The 17,447-nt window shown below is 47.3% G+C and overlaps 1 protein-coding gene across 1 annotated transcript in view; it reads right to left on the bottom strand.

Moving 5' to 3' along the window:
* The window catches only part of RNF41 (ring finger protein 41), an 80,830-nt gene extending 69,742 nt beyond the window's left edge, over window positions 1-11,088 (bottom strand). The window contains exon 1 of the mRNA XM_088473048.1: window positions 10,770-11,088. The gene's annotated coding sequence lies outside the window, so the exon portion shown is untranslated. The remainder of the gene's footprint in view (window positions 1-10,769) is intronic.
* Window positions 11,089-17,447: the final 6,359 nt, after the last annotated feature.

Here is a 17,447-nt window from a genome sequence, read left to right as displayed (position 1 = left end):
CCAAGTCGGAGCCACCGGAGGACCCGAGGCAGCAGGGATATCAGAGGGAATAGATACACCAGTTGAAACGTCCAATTCACTTACAGCGGGTCGACCAGGCCTGCACCGGCGTCCCTTGTCCTGTACCCGGGCACCTATCCACGAGTAGTTGAAATACCTCTCGATGAAGCGACCATTCCCCAGGATGCACGTCGTGACGGCTGAGGAAGTCCACCTCCCAATTGAGGACTCCTGGAATGAAGCCTGCTGAGATGGCTGGAAGGTGACACTCCACCCAAGACAGGATGCGCGACACCTCCGACATCGCTGCTCGACTGCAAGTCCCTCCTTGACTGTTGATGTACGCCACCGTGGTGGCGTTGCCGGATTGAATTTGCAGGGCTCTTCCTTGAAGAACGTGACCGGACAACTGGAAGGCCCCGTACACGGCCCGAAATTCCAGAATGTTGATGGGAGACTGGGATCTGTCGTGAGCAGAACCCAGTCCGGGATCCATAGGGGCGACCCTTGTTGAGATGGGACGTCTGAAGCCACCAAGCAAGCGACAGGCGCACCTCCGGAGACAACACCAGCATCTGAGTCCTGATCCGGTGTGGTAACCCGTTCCATTTGGATAGAATCAGCCCCTGCAGGGGCATGGAATGAAACTGGGCATGTTCCACCATGTCGAATGCTGACACCATTGACCCCAGAACCCTCATTGCCGAGTGACAACTCTTCAGACAACTGCTCACTCGTAGCTGTAGGGAGGAAATCTTTTCTGGAGTCAGAAAGATCCATTGCTGACGAGAGTCCAGAAGAGCTCCCAAATGAACCATCCTTTGTGACGGAATCAGGGAGGACTTTTTCCAGTTCATCAACCACCCGTGCTCTTGCAGACAAGCGATCGTCAGGTGCAGATGTTGTAGAAGTACCTCCAGAGAGCCTGCCAGCAATAGGAGGTAGTCCAGATACGGCAGAAGCCGTATACCCTGGCTGCGCAGATGGGCAGCCATGACAGCCATAATCTTGGAGAACACCCATGGAAAGGCCAAAAGTGTAGAGCTTGAAATTGGAAGTGAAGCTGGCATATAGCAAACCTCAGATACCGCTGGTGTGAAGGTGCTATAGGAACATGGAGGTAGGCGTCCTGGACATCCAGGGTGACCATATAATCTCCCGGTTCCATAGCCAGAATGATAGAACGCAAAGTTTCCATCCTGAATTTGGGCACTCTGAGGAACTTGTTCAGCGACTTCAGGTTGAGGATAGGCTGAGAAGACCCAATGGGTCTCAGAACCAGAAGAGTAGTAAGCCGTCCCGCGTTGAGAAAGCGGAACGGGAACAATGACCCCTGCTTTCAGCAAGGACTCTATGGCTCCCTGAATCTGCAAGGCCTTGGTCTTGTCCTAAGAAAGACTCGTGCAGAAGAACTGTTGGGAAGGGGGTCTGTGACGAAAGGAAAGCACGTACCCCTGAGAAACCACTTCTCATACCCAAGCATCCGTGGTGGTATTGCACCAGCGCTGGGCGAATTGAAGAGGTCGGCCCCCCACTCTGGGATCCCTCAGAGAGGCCCGTCCCATCGGGCTTATCCTCTGGCTTGGAAGCAGGGCGTCTAGTGCTCCATGCCTGCTGCTTTGGTTTAGGGGCAGACTTGGTTGACGACTGCCTTGGGAAGGACTGACTCTTGGACTTACCCAGAGTACGAAAGGACCGAAAGGCCGAGGTCCTAGCTTTAGAAGGCGCAACTGCTGATGGCAGAAATGCAGACTTAGACTTTGCCAGGGTATCAACAATTTTGTCCAGGTCAGGGCCGAACAAAATCTCCCCATTAAAGGGTAAGGCCTCCAGGCCCTTCTTGGAATCCGCATCCGCTCTTCAAGAACGGAGCCACAAAGACCAGCAAGCAGACACTGCTGCCGCCAAAACTCTGGAAGTCGGAAGAATGGCATCCAAAGACGCTTCTCCAATATAGGAAGCGGCATCTCTCATCTGTCCCACTAAAGCTCTCTGAACCTCCGGAGCTTACTCAGGAAAAGTATCTTCGAGGACATTGGGCCAGCTCTCAACGGCTTTAGCCACCCATGAGATGGCCATGGACGGAAGGGCCACCGCCCCCGAGAGAGAAATGGATTTTAAACAAGTCTCCACCTTCCTGTCTGTGGTATCCTTTAGGGATGAAATGGAAGGTATAGGCAAGGTAGCACTCTTGATTAAACGAGTAACATGAGAATCCACTGCAGGCGTGGGTTTCCCACTTTTTGCAATGACTTTCAGGAAACGGATAACTAGATGCTAAACATTTCTGCAGCTGGAACCTCTTACTAAGCGACTGCCAGGCCTCCGCCATATGATCAGACAGCTAGTCAGATAAAGGAAAAACAGCCGAAGTCACATTTGCCTGCTTAAAATTTGGATACTTGGACTTAGGGGCCGGTGCGGCATCATCTTTATCTAGAATGGACCGCACTGCATACCACCTCACCAATGCCGACATATTAATGGAAGATTTAGTTTCCACTTCTTGGACATGGTAATCCGAGTCAGAGTCCTCAGGCAATTCCCCCTCATCTGAGGACGCATCTGAGTCTGATAGTTACGCAGACTGAGATGACATAACAAGGCGTTTAGACGCCTTCTGAGGCTTGTCACTCAAACAGTTTGGCGGCCTCATCTTCCGCCTTTCAAACTCTGGACTGAACTGGAGAACACATCCACCCATGGTGGTTGACCCGCCGGCGGGAGACCATGGAAGGGAATGACGGACTGTTGCGTCAAAGGAGAAGACTGAAAATACATAGGTAACCCCGTATATGGATTAACAGTCTGAGGCCCAGAGGGGGGGGGACTGCAATAATTGCAGTACCCTGAGAAGGGGGGATAGCTGTCTGGGGTAACCCCCTATGGAGGAGAGCAGTTGGGACCGCCAGATGGTCCGTGATGGAAGCCAGCACCTGAGAAAACACGCCCAAGAAGGATCCTGTCCCGAATTTGGGGGGGTTAGAGGGACCAGGTAACTGACGGCACCTGACACAGCCCATCCAGTCATAAATCCTCCATATTTACCCCTGCAGCGCAGCGACTGCAGGAGAGCAGAGTGGGAGCTGCAGAGCGCTCAACTTCCTCATCAGACACGATAAAATATATATACAGATAGATAGATCGATCTATCTATCTACATGACAGGAAAGCGCAGTGTTACTCTTGGCGTACCCACAAGCATGCAGCACACAAGCCCACAGAGATGGCACCGTGTAGCATAAAACTATGTGATCGACCTCACAAATACATGAATTTATATAAGTGAGATCCAAGAAAATCCCTTCCCCCACACACCTGCCTAGGCTGTAGGAGAAGAAAATGGATAGGTATGACAAACATTAAGTAGAAATAAAGCACAGACAGTCAGCACTAGCAAAAAGTGTCACATAATGCAGAAAGTTAATACTCACTGCACCTTTACCACTACATTCAACCTGCTCAGATTCAGTGTCTGGGAGGGCTAGAGTGCTGTGTACGCTGCCCTAACAGGGGAAAGGTACACAGGGGGACTGGTACACGCGCTGCCCGAGAGATCTGCGATGTGCCAGGAAAGATGGCCGCCGGAGTTCTCACTGGAGGTGTGGCCGTAGGAAAAAGCAGCTCAGCGTCGCAAGACCCAAGTGGAAAGGGGCGCTGTGCTGAGGGGAGTAGCCGCTAAACAGGGAAGGCTGCCTCCCCTGGCTGGACGTTAACCCCTGGGATGCCGGTTCCCGACATATTTCCCTGGTGGTCTAGTGGACATGCGGGTCATGTCTCTGAAGAGGGGAGCCTGCCGCCAGCGTCTCCGGTCTGTCCCCAGAGACCAGAGGCTGAGAACTGCAGACTACATGGTCACCGCAGCAGCGACCCGCATGTCTTACCTGACCCCCGTCGATCCGGCCACAGTCCAGGGATCCCCCAGAGCGCGGCTAGTACAGACTCTGGGGTCCCGCCGTGATCCCCAGATCTGTACTGTCACGGCGCCGGCGTGGTGTAGGAGCGGCAGCGTGGACATCCACCGGACAGTCCGACGCTGCCACGCTGATGAGTGTTAGGTAAAAATAAAACTAAAAAAGAATATAAGCTTAGTAGCCCCCCTGTGGCAAACGGTGACCCGTCTCCGGACAGGCAGAAACTCAAACTGAGGTGCCTGTGGCTCAGGGGCGGGGTATAGGGGAGGATGGACCCAGTGCATCCTGGGAGCTAAAGCTTTAACTGTGTGGTGCCCGTGGATCCAGCTCCAGCTATACCCTAAGATCAACCCTATGGACCCTGAAGTAGAAAAATTAAATGTGAAGGTCTTGCCTATAGAAACTAATCAAATGCTACCCATCATTGTCTAGGATGTACTAAATAAGTAATCACTATAATCTAATTGGTTGTTATAAGCAACACCTCTACTTTTCCTTTTCAAAAGTTTTCGCAAGTAACCAGTCTCTGGAACTAAATTTATAGATAAAGGGCAGAATTCAATTGTTTTCGCGGCCCGGATCTCCCGTCTAAAGTGACGGGAGATTGCGGGCCGCTATTCAACTGTTCCAGCTTTTCGCGCCCAAAGTTTTAGGGTTTAGCCACGTGAATTGGCTAACCCCGACCAAAGTGCTGGGCGAGATCGCGAAAAATGCCGTTTGGGCGCCCAAACAGGTCACTTTCGCCGATTTCAGCTCTCACCCCTCTGGGGCTGCGAGCTGAAATGGAGTGCTGACAGCTGATCGCGCCCGACAAGAGCAACAACTGAATAGCTCCGTCAGGCGCGGTGGGGGCTGGAAACAATTGAATTCCGCCCAAAGAAGAGAGAGTGTCTAAGTTCTTGAGTGTCAACTCCTCAAACAAGTTAGTTTCTTTTATCAAAACAGAGTTTTGCAGCAATGGGCCAAGAAAAAAAGCTTTCATTTTAGAGAAAAGGAAAAAAAAAAAAAAAAAAGTGAATTCCATAAATGCCAACCAGGTTGCAGACTTTTAGTAGCCCTGTCTGCGACCAATATCTCAAAAAGTGAAAGTAGGTACTCAAGGGGAAATTAGATCAGATATTTAAGTAGTGAGTGGTGACACCTGAGATGTGTTTTAATACTCTTAACTGTTGGAAAAAGGGCAGCGAGTCCAATTGTGGTATGAAAAACACAGGATAAATAAAGTATCAATGAAGCTACAGTAGCAAGATTGGATAGAAAACATTCTACAATACCGATCCCCTGCTTCAGTCCACTCAAACTGGACCATTCCATGGGTGGAATTCAAATGTTTCCAGCCCCTTTAGCACCCGACAGAGCTATTCAATTGTTGCTCCTGTCAGGTGCGATCAGCTGCCGGTGACCCATTTGAGTACCCAAACGGCACTTCCCGCGATCGTGCCCAGTACTTTGGTCGGGGTAGCCGTTTTATGCAGCTAAACCCAACAACTATGGGCGCGATCATCAGCATCAATTGAATAGCGCCCCACGGTCTCCCGTCACTTTAGACAGGAGATTGGGCGCTCTAAAACAATTGAATTCCGCCGGATGACTTCTAAGATTAAAGCCATGGTAGCAGCTCACAAATAGCAGGTGTAAGACACCAGGTATGTATGCCAGCATAAGATGTCATGTCTAAAACCAGTGACGGTTCTAGGTGCGGGCCAACAGGGCCGTCACCCGCAGCGCCGACACCTAGAAGGCGCCACTGAGTGTGTGTCCCCCCCCCCTGAAAAAAAACCTAGAAGAAAAAATGTAAATAAAAATACGCCGGTCCCCCTCCCCCGCTAGCCGCCGCAGGGAGGCTGCATTTGCCGGGCGCCCGCTGATATTTGTTATCAGCAGACACCCGGCTCCCTCCCTGCAGCGGCAGCCGAAAGCCGGAGCTCACTCCTGAGCTCCGGCTTCCGGCAGAGAGAGTACTATGGGAGGGACGTCACGATGTCATGACGTTTCTCCCATAGATCCGCGAAGCCGCGGTCAGACCGGACGGCAGCGGGGCTAAAGGTAAGTATTGTGGTTTTTTTTTTTCAGTCGGAAGCACCAGCACTGGGGGCACGATTATAGGGGCATTACTGGGGACGACTATAGGGGGCATTACTACAAGTGGGCACAACTACAGGGGGCATTACTAATTGGGGCAGTACTACTGGGGAGCATTACTAATGGGGGCACTACAATAGGGGGGGGATTACTAATGGGGGCGCTACTATAGGGGGCATTACTAATGTGGGCAGTACTACTGGGGAGCAATACTAATGGGGGCACTACAATAGGGGAGATTACTACTTAGGAGCATTACTAATGGGGGCTCTACTAATGGCACTACTAATGGGGGGATTACTACTGAGGAGCATTATTAATGGGGGGCATTACTAGTCGGGGAACTACTATAAGGGACATTACTACTGTGGGCACTACTAATGGGGGCATTACTACTGGGGAGCATTACTAATTGGGGGATTACTACTGTGGAGCTTTACTACTGGGGGAACTACTATAGGGGGCATTACCACTGAGGGTACTACTAATGCAGACACTGCATGGGGGGCACCACTACTGGGGCCATTGTGTAAGGGGCACAACTGCTGTGGGCATTGTATAAGGGGCACAACTGCTGTGGGCATTGTATAAGGGGCACTACTACTGTGGGCATTGTATAAGGGGCACTACTACTGTGGGCATTGTATAAGGTGCACTACTACTGTGGGCATTGTATAAGGTGCACTACTACTGTGGGCATTGTATAAGGTGCACTACTACTGTGGGCATTGTATAAGGTGCACTACTACTGTGGGCATTGTGTATAAGGGACACTAATTTTGGCATTATGTAAAAGGGGCACCACTGTGTGTCATAACATAAGGGACTGCTGTATGGTGTAATTTGAATTGGGCACAATGTATTATACAGGGCATTACTGCATGTGGCATAATGTGTTATTACTGCGTGTGGCATAAGGTGTTATCTTATCTAAAAAAATCTATCTATCTTTTTCTGGGGAAGGGGGTGCGCAACTGGGAACTTTCGCCCTGAGCTCCACAATGTTAAGAACCGGCCCTGTCTAAAACATGGCCCTTCTTCCTCCCAAAGTTTGTACAAGTATTTTATATTGACAACCAATGTAAGGACTGATTGAGGAAGCAACAATACAAGAAAATTTTAGAAAGAAGATTAGTCTAGCTGCTGGATGAATGTTTGGATAACAGAAGACCATTAAGGAGGAAATTTCTGTAGTCCACAGGTTCTCAAACTTGGTCCTCAGGACCCCGAACAGTGCGTGTTTTCCAGGTCTCCTCACAGAATCACAAGTGAAGTAGTTAGCTCCACCTGTGGATCTTTTAAAATGTGTCAGAGTAATGAATACACCTGTGCACCTGCTTTGTGACCTGGAAAACGTGACCTGTGTGGGGTCCTGAGAACAGAGTTTGAGAACCACTGCTGTAGTCAAAACAGGAAACGCAACAACAACACAGCAACTCGTCTGATCTCACCCCGAACTTGTGAATTTTTGTAGGCAGCCCTATGAGGCTGCGAACAAAAATCTGTGAGTTCGGCAGTACCGCAAGTGTAACATAGCCGCATTTAGTCGCGTCTAATTGAAATTAAATTCTTACGCAGGAATTTAGTCCAGGATCTATTCAATGACTTCCGTGACAGCCACTACTTCCCGCAATAATGCCCAGGTTTAACCACATTAAACTGCAGTTCCTGGGCTAAGTGCTGGGTGCAATGCAGCCGTTAAGTAGGGCTTTGTGGCTTGTCACGAACTAACGCAGATTTCAGAAATCTGCAATAAGTGCAGCCTCTGGGCTAGTTGCGGGAAGTCCTCTAAACATGGATCTAAGGAACCCAACTAGAGTCCAGAGGCCTCAAGGTAACTTCCTAAACTGAATTTACATAGGCTGAAAATGTTGAAGGCTTGTTTTATGTGAATTGGTAAAGACGCCAAATTGAAAAATGGGCACACATCTCCTGGATGAAATAAATCACATTGACAGTGTCAGGCTAAAAAGACAGACAAATTAGCTGCACCTGCGTTCCATTTAATTTACTCTACAGAGGGCTTGATTCTATTAAACGCAAATTGAATAGCACCAGGAAAACAGCTCCCAAAGCTATTCAATTCATCACGCTGCTAAGCCCAACTAAGGATTTCTTCTCGCATCCCAGGAACAGAAATCGGACAAGTTTAGTCAGAGAATGCCCGTTCTCGCGACTAAACACCCTGTTTAAGGCGCGAGAGAACAGGCATTCCCCGACCTAACAGAGCGCAGTATTGAATAGTGCCGGGAGCTCCCTCCCAGCTCTATTTACTTTGCGATAAATTGAATTGAGCCCAGAGAAAGAAGTACTATACAAATTGTGATCATTCAAATGCTGAGCATTGGGCAGGGAAAGCAGGGTCTAAACTGTTATGTTTCCTTATGCACCAGTGTTTGCTTACACTCTGTCCAGCACAAAGACCAATGATTCCCATTTTGTAGAAAAATTCACACCATAATGACTTTACCTCAGTCATGGCAAAAACATCCCTTACATACTATTAAAATAAAAAAATTAAAAGAATTCTATGGATCAGAACAGAAAACGATATATTGTTAAGTACAATGTTTTTCAGTGATTGATATAACCAATGAAGAAACCGGACAGGGACACAACAAAAGATCAAGAAGAGACTTAGGGGTAAATTTACTAAAGTGAGAGTTTTTAGAAGTGAGTTTTAAAAGGGATGTTGCCCATAGCAACCGGATTCTATCTAAACTAGCACCTTCTAGACCAACGTTTTTCAACCGCTGTGCCGCGGCACACTAGCGGTTGTTTAGTGTGCCGCGCCGTCAGATCTGCCGTACTGCGGTCCGGGCAGCGCTGAGCTCCTCTGGGAGTCTCAGGCCTGCCCGGGCCATCACCTATGCAGACGCGGCGGCGTGACATCACAGGTCACGTACGTCGCGTCTCTAGTCAGTCAGCCCGCCCGCCTGCTCCGCAGCCCCTAGAGAAGCCCTGCATGAAGGCCACCAGCACCCCCAGGCAACCAGCTTGCCTCCACAGCAAGCCCCGCGACCGCCAGCCTGCCTGTCTCACCAGCCAGCCCTGCGGCCACCAGATCCACCAACACCGTCAGCCTGCCTGCCTGCCTGACCAGCCAGCAAGCCCTCGGCTACCAGCACAGCCAGCCCCACGCCCAACAGCACCCCCAACCAGCCCTCGGCCACGAGCCAGCCTGCCTGCACGCTGCACTCTGCTGACGAGGGACAGGTAGGGGCAGTAAAAAATGTACATTTATATTTTATGTGTAGCAATGTGGGGTTTTTTTTTCTTTGGGAGCCAGCAATATCTTTTTTTTTTTTTTTTTCCTGTGGGGGTCAGCCAATGTTATTTTTTTTTCTGTGGGGGCCAATGTATGTGTTTTATTCCTATGAGGGCCATTGTATGTAAGTTTTATTCCTATGGGGGCCAATGTATGTGTGTTTTATTCCTATGGGGGCCAATGTATATGTGTTTATTTCTCTGGGGCCAATGTAAGTGTGTTTTATTTCTCTGGGGCCAATGTATGTGCGTTTTATTCCTATGGAGGACCAATGTATGTGTGTGTTTTATTCCTATGGGGGCCAATGAATGTGCGTTTTATTTCTCTGGGGCCAATGTATGTGAGTTTTATTCCTGTGCAGGCCAATGTGTGTGTTTTTTTATGTGGGAGCCAATATGTACGTTTTCCAGAGGTTATGCACGCCGCATGGCCAGATGGTGTGCCTTGGCAATTTCAATATCTTGCGTAGTATGCCTCGAGTTAAAAAAGGTTGAAAATCACTGTACTAGACTATAATAGCTAGAATCTGATTGGTTGCTATAGGAAACATCACTTTTAAAATTCACTTCTAAAAACTCTCACTTCTGTAAATTTACCCCTTAGGCTTTAGTGCACCTCCATGAAATACGGATTACTGTGGTCCCTTTTCACGCAATAAGTTATTCATTTCACAGTCACAGAATAAAAGCTAGAATTCTGAAACATGCCAATTTGGACTTGTATCTGCAGACAATCAATTAAAGAGGCATTTCTTTACAGTTCCTCATTCCAATGCTGTACTTATAACGTGATGCCATGCCTCAGGTTTCTAAAGGCTTAAAACTACAAAATGTCATTAATACACTTAAGTTTTCTGTAGTTTAAGAAAGGCAAATTGTGAAATGATGGTAAAGATGCAATCCTATCTCTGCTACGGCTCCTATGAAGACTAAATACATGAGCATTAGTGCTTTAAAAGCTGCGTTTACATAGATTGCAGAATAAAAATAAGTTACCAAAATGCACATCCTATGGAATAGGTGCTTAAGAGTTAGTTCATTGGCATTATGAGGGGGCTGCAATGAGAGGCAACCAAGTCACGTCACATTTCTGCCATATATAATGTACACATTATAGGACACAATGTTTTCTTACAATATATAAAAGAAGTTATCATTGGTGGCTGCACAGTCTGACATCACCGTGTTATTGGGACGGATTATAAAATGAAACCTTTAACTTTTAATCCCCTTTGCAATGTACCCATGAGCCGTATACATGAGGAGCACTGACCGGTGTGGGGGAATAATAAAGTAGCAAACACACATACAGAAGACACCACATATAAGCAGTGTACCCTTCGTCCTGTGTCTCCAGCAAACCATGCATACGGGCCACTAAGCTCCGGAGCCCACTTCAGTGAGAGCTTGGTACAATACGGACACAGAGTCCCTCACACCTGCCTGCAGACTCCCCTCAGGGGCCTCCGAGCTCTACCCACGGAAACGACGCCCTCCAGCACTCACCGTGACTAGCCCCAACCCCAGAGGAGTGGACGCCGCCTCTCCCCGGGCAGGGAGTCTCCGGTGCCCGGACGCTCCGTCCCTCCGTTTGCCCCTGACAGGAGCTGACGCCACCACCGCCGGTCTCACAGAGGAGCTGCTGGCTGCTACGCAACCCACCGCAAAGTCACTCCCACCCGCCCTCTGACTGACAGCTATTGCAGTCCAATCACGAAGCGCAATGTCGGGAAAGAGGCGTGTCCTAATCAATGGCTGACGAGTCAGGGAGGAGAAGGGAGAAAGTGAAAAGGGGCGGGAGACGGAGGCATTGATGTGTCCTGGGGATAGGGAGAACCTTTAACTCATTCCGTAGCTCATGACGTAGCAGAGCAGCCCGTCCAATCAGACAGTAGTTGCTAGTCAATTGTTTCCTGACGTCACTGTCTCGGTACTCCCACTCAGCGCTCATTACGGCACACTGGAAATCTTGCCGCCATTTTGGCGTTTCCCATTCATCAGGTGCATCAGGCAGGGATCATTGTCCCAGGCCTCATACTGGTCACTTTCCAGTGTGACGTACGGAGCGTGTCTCGGCTATGGCCGTGCATAGGTATATAAGCCACGCTTGGTCATTATTCCCTGTGCGGGCAGCTCGCCTCGTATTCAGTATAAATCTGAGCCGGGTTATATAATACAGGGAGGAAACGCAGGTCTGTTACTGCATTTCCATATTTTTACATAATACGTTTCTCATATATATTATGATTTCCTATTTTTAAATATTTTGTATTTCAATCATTCTATACTGTTTCACAATTATACTAGTTTCCTTTTATATAGTTTACCCATTCTTACATTGCTTATTGTTTTATATACAGAAACGACTGTTTCCCCATACATACATTTTCCTATTATTAAACACTGTTTCCATGTTATTACATACTGTTTCCCTTTTTATTACATGCTACATTTTCCTATTGTATGTATACTAGATTTTCCTATTATATGACATGCTTACCTATTGTTACATACTATGTGTCCCTATTATATATTACGTTTCCCTAGTATTACGCAGGGGCACCGAGAGGGGGGGGGGAGTGGATACAAATTACCCGGGCTTGCTGGAGGGGCCCTGCGGGGGCCCGGTCCGGCACTGCTCCCCCCCCTTCCTACATCACAGCAGCCCATCACACGCTGCTGTGTACTGGGAGACTGTTCGTGGCTGCTAAGAAGCAGCCACAGCAGTCTCCTATGCCTGTGAGGGGAGCGATCAAGCTGATCGCACCCCCCACTGGTTATGCGCCGGGCTGAGGGGGCTCACTGCGTACCCTCACCAGTACGCTTCACAGTGCTGTAAAACTTTTTTTTACCTATGGGGGAGTGACCATGCCTCCCACGATTAGGCCACACACCCTTTTTTACCCGGGCCCAGTGCGGCTCTTGGCGGGCCTGCTATTACGTATTGCGTTTATCCATACTTACAAATCTCCCTGATTGTCGCGAAGACTCCCGGAAATAGTAGCAATCTCCCTGGCTCCCTGAGGAGTCTAACAATCTCCCTGATTGCTCCTTACCCCAATTATGTAGCTGTTATATACTGTGGGAAAAAGTAATCAGAGATCTATACAATCAAATGGTATAATCAGTGCCATTTCCCTGCATTGGTTATAAAGCACAATGGGGCATATGTATGAAGGTCTGTGAAGTGATAAAGTGGAGAGTGATAAACGACCAGCCAATCAGCTCCCAACTGACATTTTTCAAACACAGCCTGTAACATGACAGTAGGGAGCTGAGTGGCTGGACGGTTATCACTCTGCACTTTATCACTTTCCAGAGCTTCATACATCTGCACCAATGATCCCTAGGGCTACATGCATTTTCATGAACAAGTAGAGCTTACTAACTGCTTTGGGGCTCATTTACATTTGGATGCAAATCAATTTTATAGCACGCCTCCCAGATGTAGCAGTACACGTCCACTTTTTCGCTGCGCTCATAGCTGTTGCTTTCACAATCTCCCTGAAAAGCTTTTTCAAAATTAGGAAAGCATGCAGTTACCTATTATTACATACTACATTTTTCTGTTCATGAGATCCTAAGGTACTTTTATGAATTGTGCAGTTGTGGGAAAAAGAAGACATTTGTATTGTCACAGAAGTGGCCAAATTAACAAAAAGAAAAAAAATTCAAAAGCTAATTTCACCTTCAACAGAAAATAAAGTTTTGGATGAAATTCTATAAATGAAACCTTATTGCAGAATTGTAATTATCTGTGGCATAGCAATCCACCAAGCTCAGCATATACATGTGTTACATTCAGGGGCATCCTACTAGCAATCTTTTGACCGTTGGCAATGCTTTGGGGGAAGGAGGGAGAGTACCTAGCCTGACTATGGCAAACAAAGTAACATTTTGCACTTATGTATAACTTTTAAGATGCCACACAAAACTGATTTGTAGCTGACTGTTTACCTTATGTATGGTACAGCCACACAGAATTGTTCTGCTGTTAATACAGAATATTAAAAACAGCGCTCTAAATGTGAATATTCAGTTATGATCAGTACCTAAGAGCGCACCAATTTGTGATCTGTTGATACACATGACTTACCATTGGCGGCTTGGACATTAAACCATGCGGGCAGCTATCTGCTGGTCCAGCTTGCCCTGTGCTGCAGTATTGCTGTGTCCTGCTTGTGGACACTCTGTGGTGACCCCCCACCGCTACATAATGTCTTGGCTTGTGTGCTCACTCAATATGGGAAGAGAGCTTGGAGCAGCTGGGCCCCTCTCCCCTCGGCCAAAGAGCCAATTTTCAAGCCAATTTCGCTCCTCTTTGATTCCCCAGTGTCACTTAAACTGGTCTGCAGTTCCCCAAAATACTCTGGGGATATGCCTGGTCTATCCTGCATTTGTTAAGTGCAAGCTGCTGCCCAGGACATATTGTTTACCTTGCTAATGCAGACAGCACAAGTTTAACACTCCTCACAGCCTACCTGATAGAATGATGGCTGTGCGAGACCATTGTTCAAGACCTCCCAGGTGTGTTTTTTCTATCAACTATTTATTCCTTTCCAATTTGCCATGGAGTTTATTTGTAGCTTTTGCCTCTCACTGTGAACAGGACATTTTCTCAGCTCACACTGTACTCCAGTTCTGCATTTCCTAAGTACAGGGTGGTCCATAAGTGTGGAAACACCCTTATAAAAAGGAAATATTAATCCAGAGTCTCAACAAATATTTTGGGAGTGGGGGAAAACCTTTTGGGGTATGTCACCAGTGTGGCGGCCATCTTGAAGTTGGCCATTTTGAAGTCCACCTTGGATGCAGTTCTAAAGTCATGTGACATATTAAACATGCAGAATTTCATAAGAAAACAATGGTGTTCTTCATTTTAACGTATCTTTATTCTCGAGTTTTAACTGAGTATTCTTTTGCAGGTAGTGACATTAATGACAATGGTACTAACACAAACAGAACAATTTGAAATTGTCTTGATATCTGTACAACAAAGCACACGTGCTATTGCAAATTATTTCAACCAACGTCACCCAAATAGGCCACCCATTACTAAAAGTGCAGTTGCCAAACTCCTTGGCAAATTTAAAGAAACCGGATCAGTTGCAGATAAACTGAAAAGTGACCGACCAACAACAACTGCTGTGCTGGCATCATTTTCAAAGAGCCCACAACGTAGCACTCGTCGTCTGTCTGTTGTACGGACATTTTGAGAATTTTGTCTACACATAAATGGCACCCCTACAAGATTCAGATGTTGCAACATCTGACTGAGGATGACACAGACTCTTGGATGGAGTTTGCACACTGGGTAAAACAGCAACTTCAACTGAACCCTCATTTTCCACACCAGGTATTGTTTAGTGATGAGGCAAATTTCTTTGTCAATGGTGAGGTAAACAAACAGAACCACAGATACTGGTCAGAGATAAACCCTCACTGGATGGATGGCTGTACGGTTGCAGCCTCGGCAAAACAGTTGGTATGGTGTGGTTTGTGTGGTACCCGTATTGCAGGACTTCATTATTGGAACATTAATAGCAGCACATTACAAGAGGTTGTTAGATGAAGAGATCCTTCCCTCATTATCTGATGATGGGTCATTCTAATTTTTTACAGCAAGATGGTGCCTCACCTCATTATGAACTCATTGTCAGGGAATATCTTGATGTGCAGTTTCCCCAAAGGTGTGTTGGCCATAAAGGTCCAGTCCAGTGGCCACCAAGATCCCCAGATTTAACTTTGTTGGATTTCTTTCTGTGAGGTTACCTGAAGGAACATATTTATACTGTGAAGATACAAGATTGTTATAATCTGCAACAATGAATTGATTCTTTTGCTCAGATTCAGCCGGACATGTTGGTCAAGGTTCATCAGGAATGGGAAAAGAGAATAGCCCTAATACTGCAACATGGTGGACAGCACTTCGAACATATCCTATAAACTTTATCTAAAACTCGTGAATTAATAAAGCTACGTTAAAATGAAGAACATCATATTTTTACTTATGAAATTCTTCATCTTTTTGATATGTCATATGATTACCTCTTGCATCTAAGATGGCCACAATATTGGTGAAAAGTTTTCCTCCACTCCCATATCATATGTGCTGGCCTTGGATTACTATTTCCTTACTCATTTTCTTTTTATAAGGTTGTTTCCACACTTAAGGACCACCCTGTACATACTGTAGGTCCAGTGCTAAAACCAAAAAAATGGCAACAGATGAGATCACCCATCATTTTCCCAATCTACCTTAACCTACGATCTTCACCTTGACCGCAAGACTCTGTGGACCCGGAAGATTCTCTCAGTCCCACTCTATATAATAAAAACAACATCCTAGCTCAGTGGTTCACAAACTGTGCGCCGCGGCACCCTGGGGTGCCTCAGGACACTTGCAGGGTTACCTCAGGTTGGTGGTCCAGCACCAAATCAAATTATTTATGGTCAATGTAATGTAAATATGTGGACAAGCAAAAGCGCAAATCTGTCACCTACATAACTGACCCTAAGGATGACAGGTAATGACAATTTATTTCACTTTACTACTTCACTACATTTTTTTCTAAACTCAGTAACTAAAAAAGTTTGGGAACCACTGTCCTAGCCATTAAAGCCCTCTACAGACATCAATGAATCCCTTGAACTTAACTTGAACAAAGCTGTCTTCTCAATTAAATCTAACATTTCCTTCAAAAAGCTTTCCACAAATCCAACAGGAAGCTGTTCTGGGGATCTGGATCACATCAGTAATGAGCTTGAGGAGCTGAAATCCAAGAATGAGATTTTGATAATTGTAAAAGGCACAACAATGTTCACATCAGAAACCTTCTGGAATTCAGTACATCTGATAACTTAGAATCTTACTTGCAAAGCCAGCTTGTGGGATGAGCTCGAATCCCGCACACATCCACAGGAAGAGCTCACTGGGTCCTAATTTTTCGATTCCTTAGCTACAAGGAAAAAGAGCTAATTATAATGCAGATCTGTAGCAAGCCTTACATTCTCTAACTCCGCTAAGGTTCAATTCTTTCAATATTTATCTCCAGTGACGACAATGGTCAGAACTTCTAGATCTCACCCATAGCCTCAATGATAAAGGAATTTGTTATAGGTGGGGATACCCATTTAAGTTGTTGACGTCCAAGGCAAGATGATTATTTTCCATGACTCGGGAAGGCAATGACTTTGTTAGAACTGTGGGTCTCATTCAGACCCGCTCGCAAGCGCCGATGCGCTCGCAAGCTGGTCGATGTAGAGGCCCTGCGCACTCGCAGCGGCCGCACTGCGCGTGCGCAAGCCCCGAAGCGAGAGATAAATTCTCTCGCTCCGGGGCTTAGTACAAAAGGGGCGGCTGTCGATGGTGATCGACAGCTCACACCGTTTTGTAGGCGGGGCGGGGGGTGGCTTGCCAAACAGAGGCGTTCCCGACGGAATGCCTGCCGTTTGGGGGCGGCCCCACTGACATCACTCGTGATGTCACTGGTGAGCTTCCGGCTCTAATAGAGGCTTCTGGCTCACTGGGGCTTGCGGCAGACGAGACCCTACCACAAGGGTCTCGTTGCAAGCCCCGATGGTTGCGATGGTCTTGAGTATCACGACCATCAACCTGGCCGCTCGCTAAAGCTGTGGGTGGTCACCCACAGCTTAGCGAGCGGGCAGGAGGCTGGCTCATTTTAGAGATGCGGCTGCCCTCATTCAGAGCGTGCGCTCGCATTTTGTGAGCGGCTCTGAATGAGGTCCTGTTTTGCATTGTTTCCCAGCAGTATGTTTCCCTGATACTAGGGGTCATCAGGCCTCCTAAGTTGTGAGCCGCAGTTCAGGATCCTGCAACAGGGGCTGATCTTCTGGCTTTGTTCTACAGTCAGGTGATTCATTATTCATTGATTACCAGCATGGACAACAACTGACACCTGTCTGTTTAGTCTGCTGGTTCCCAGCACTCATTACTGGGTCATTAATGTTTCCTGTACTGGACTTGTGTTCTTCTGATGTTTCTGTGCCTGTTTAGACCTTGCCTATGTCTGGGATGTAGTCAGCATCCCGGCGTGCGCGATGCCGACGGTCTAAATACTGGCGCTGAAATACCGACAGCATCGGGATCCCGGCTTCAGTATCCCGACCGCTGGCACCCCGAAGGTAAGAATAGGGAGTTAGGGGAGGGTTAGGTTTAGGGTG

The sequence above is a fragment of the Taudactylus pleione genome, unplaced genomic scaffold (assembly GCF_031769625.1).
Source record: "Taudactylus pleione unplaced genomic scaffold, aTauple2 ptg000130l, whole genome shotgun sequence".
NCBI lineage: Eukaryota > Metazoa > Chordata > Amphibia > Anura > Myobatrachidae > Taudactylus > Taudactylus pleione.
This window is presented reverse-complemented; position numbering and strand designations above follow the sequence as displayed.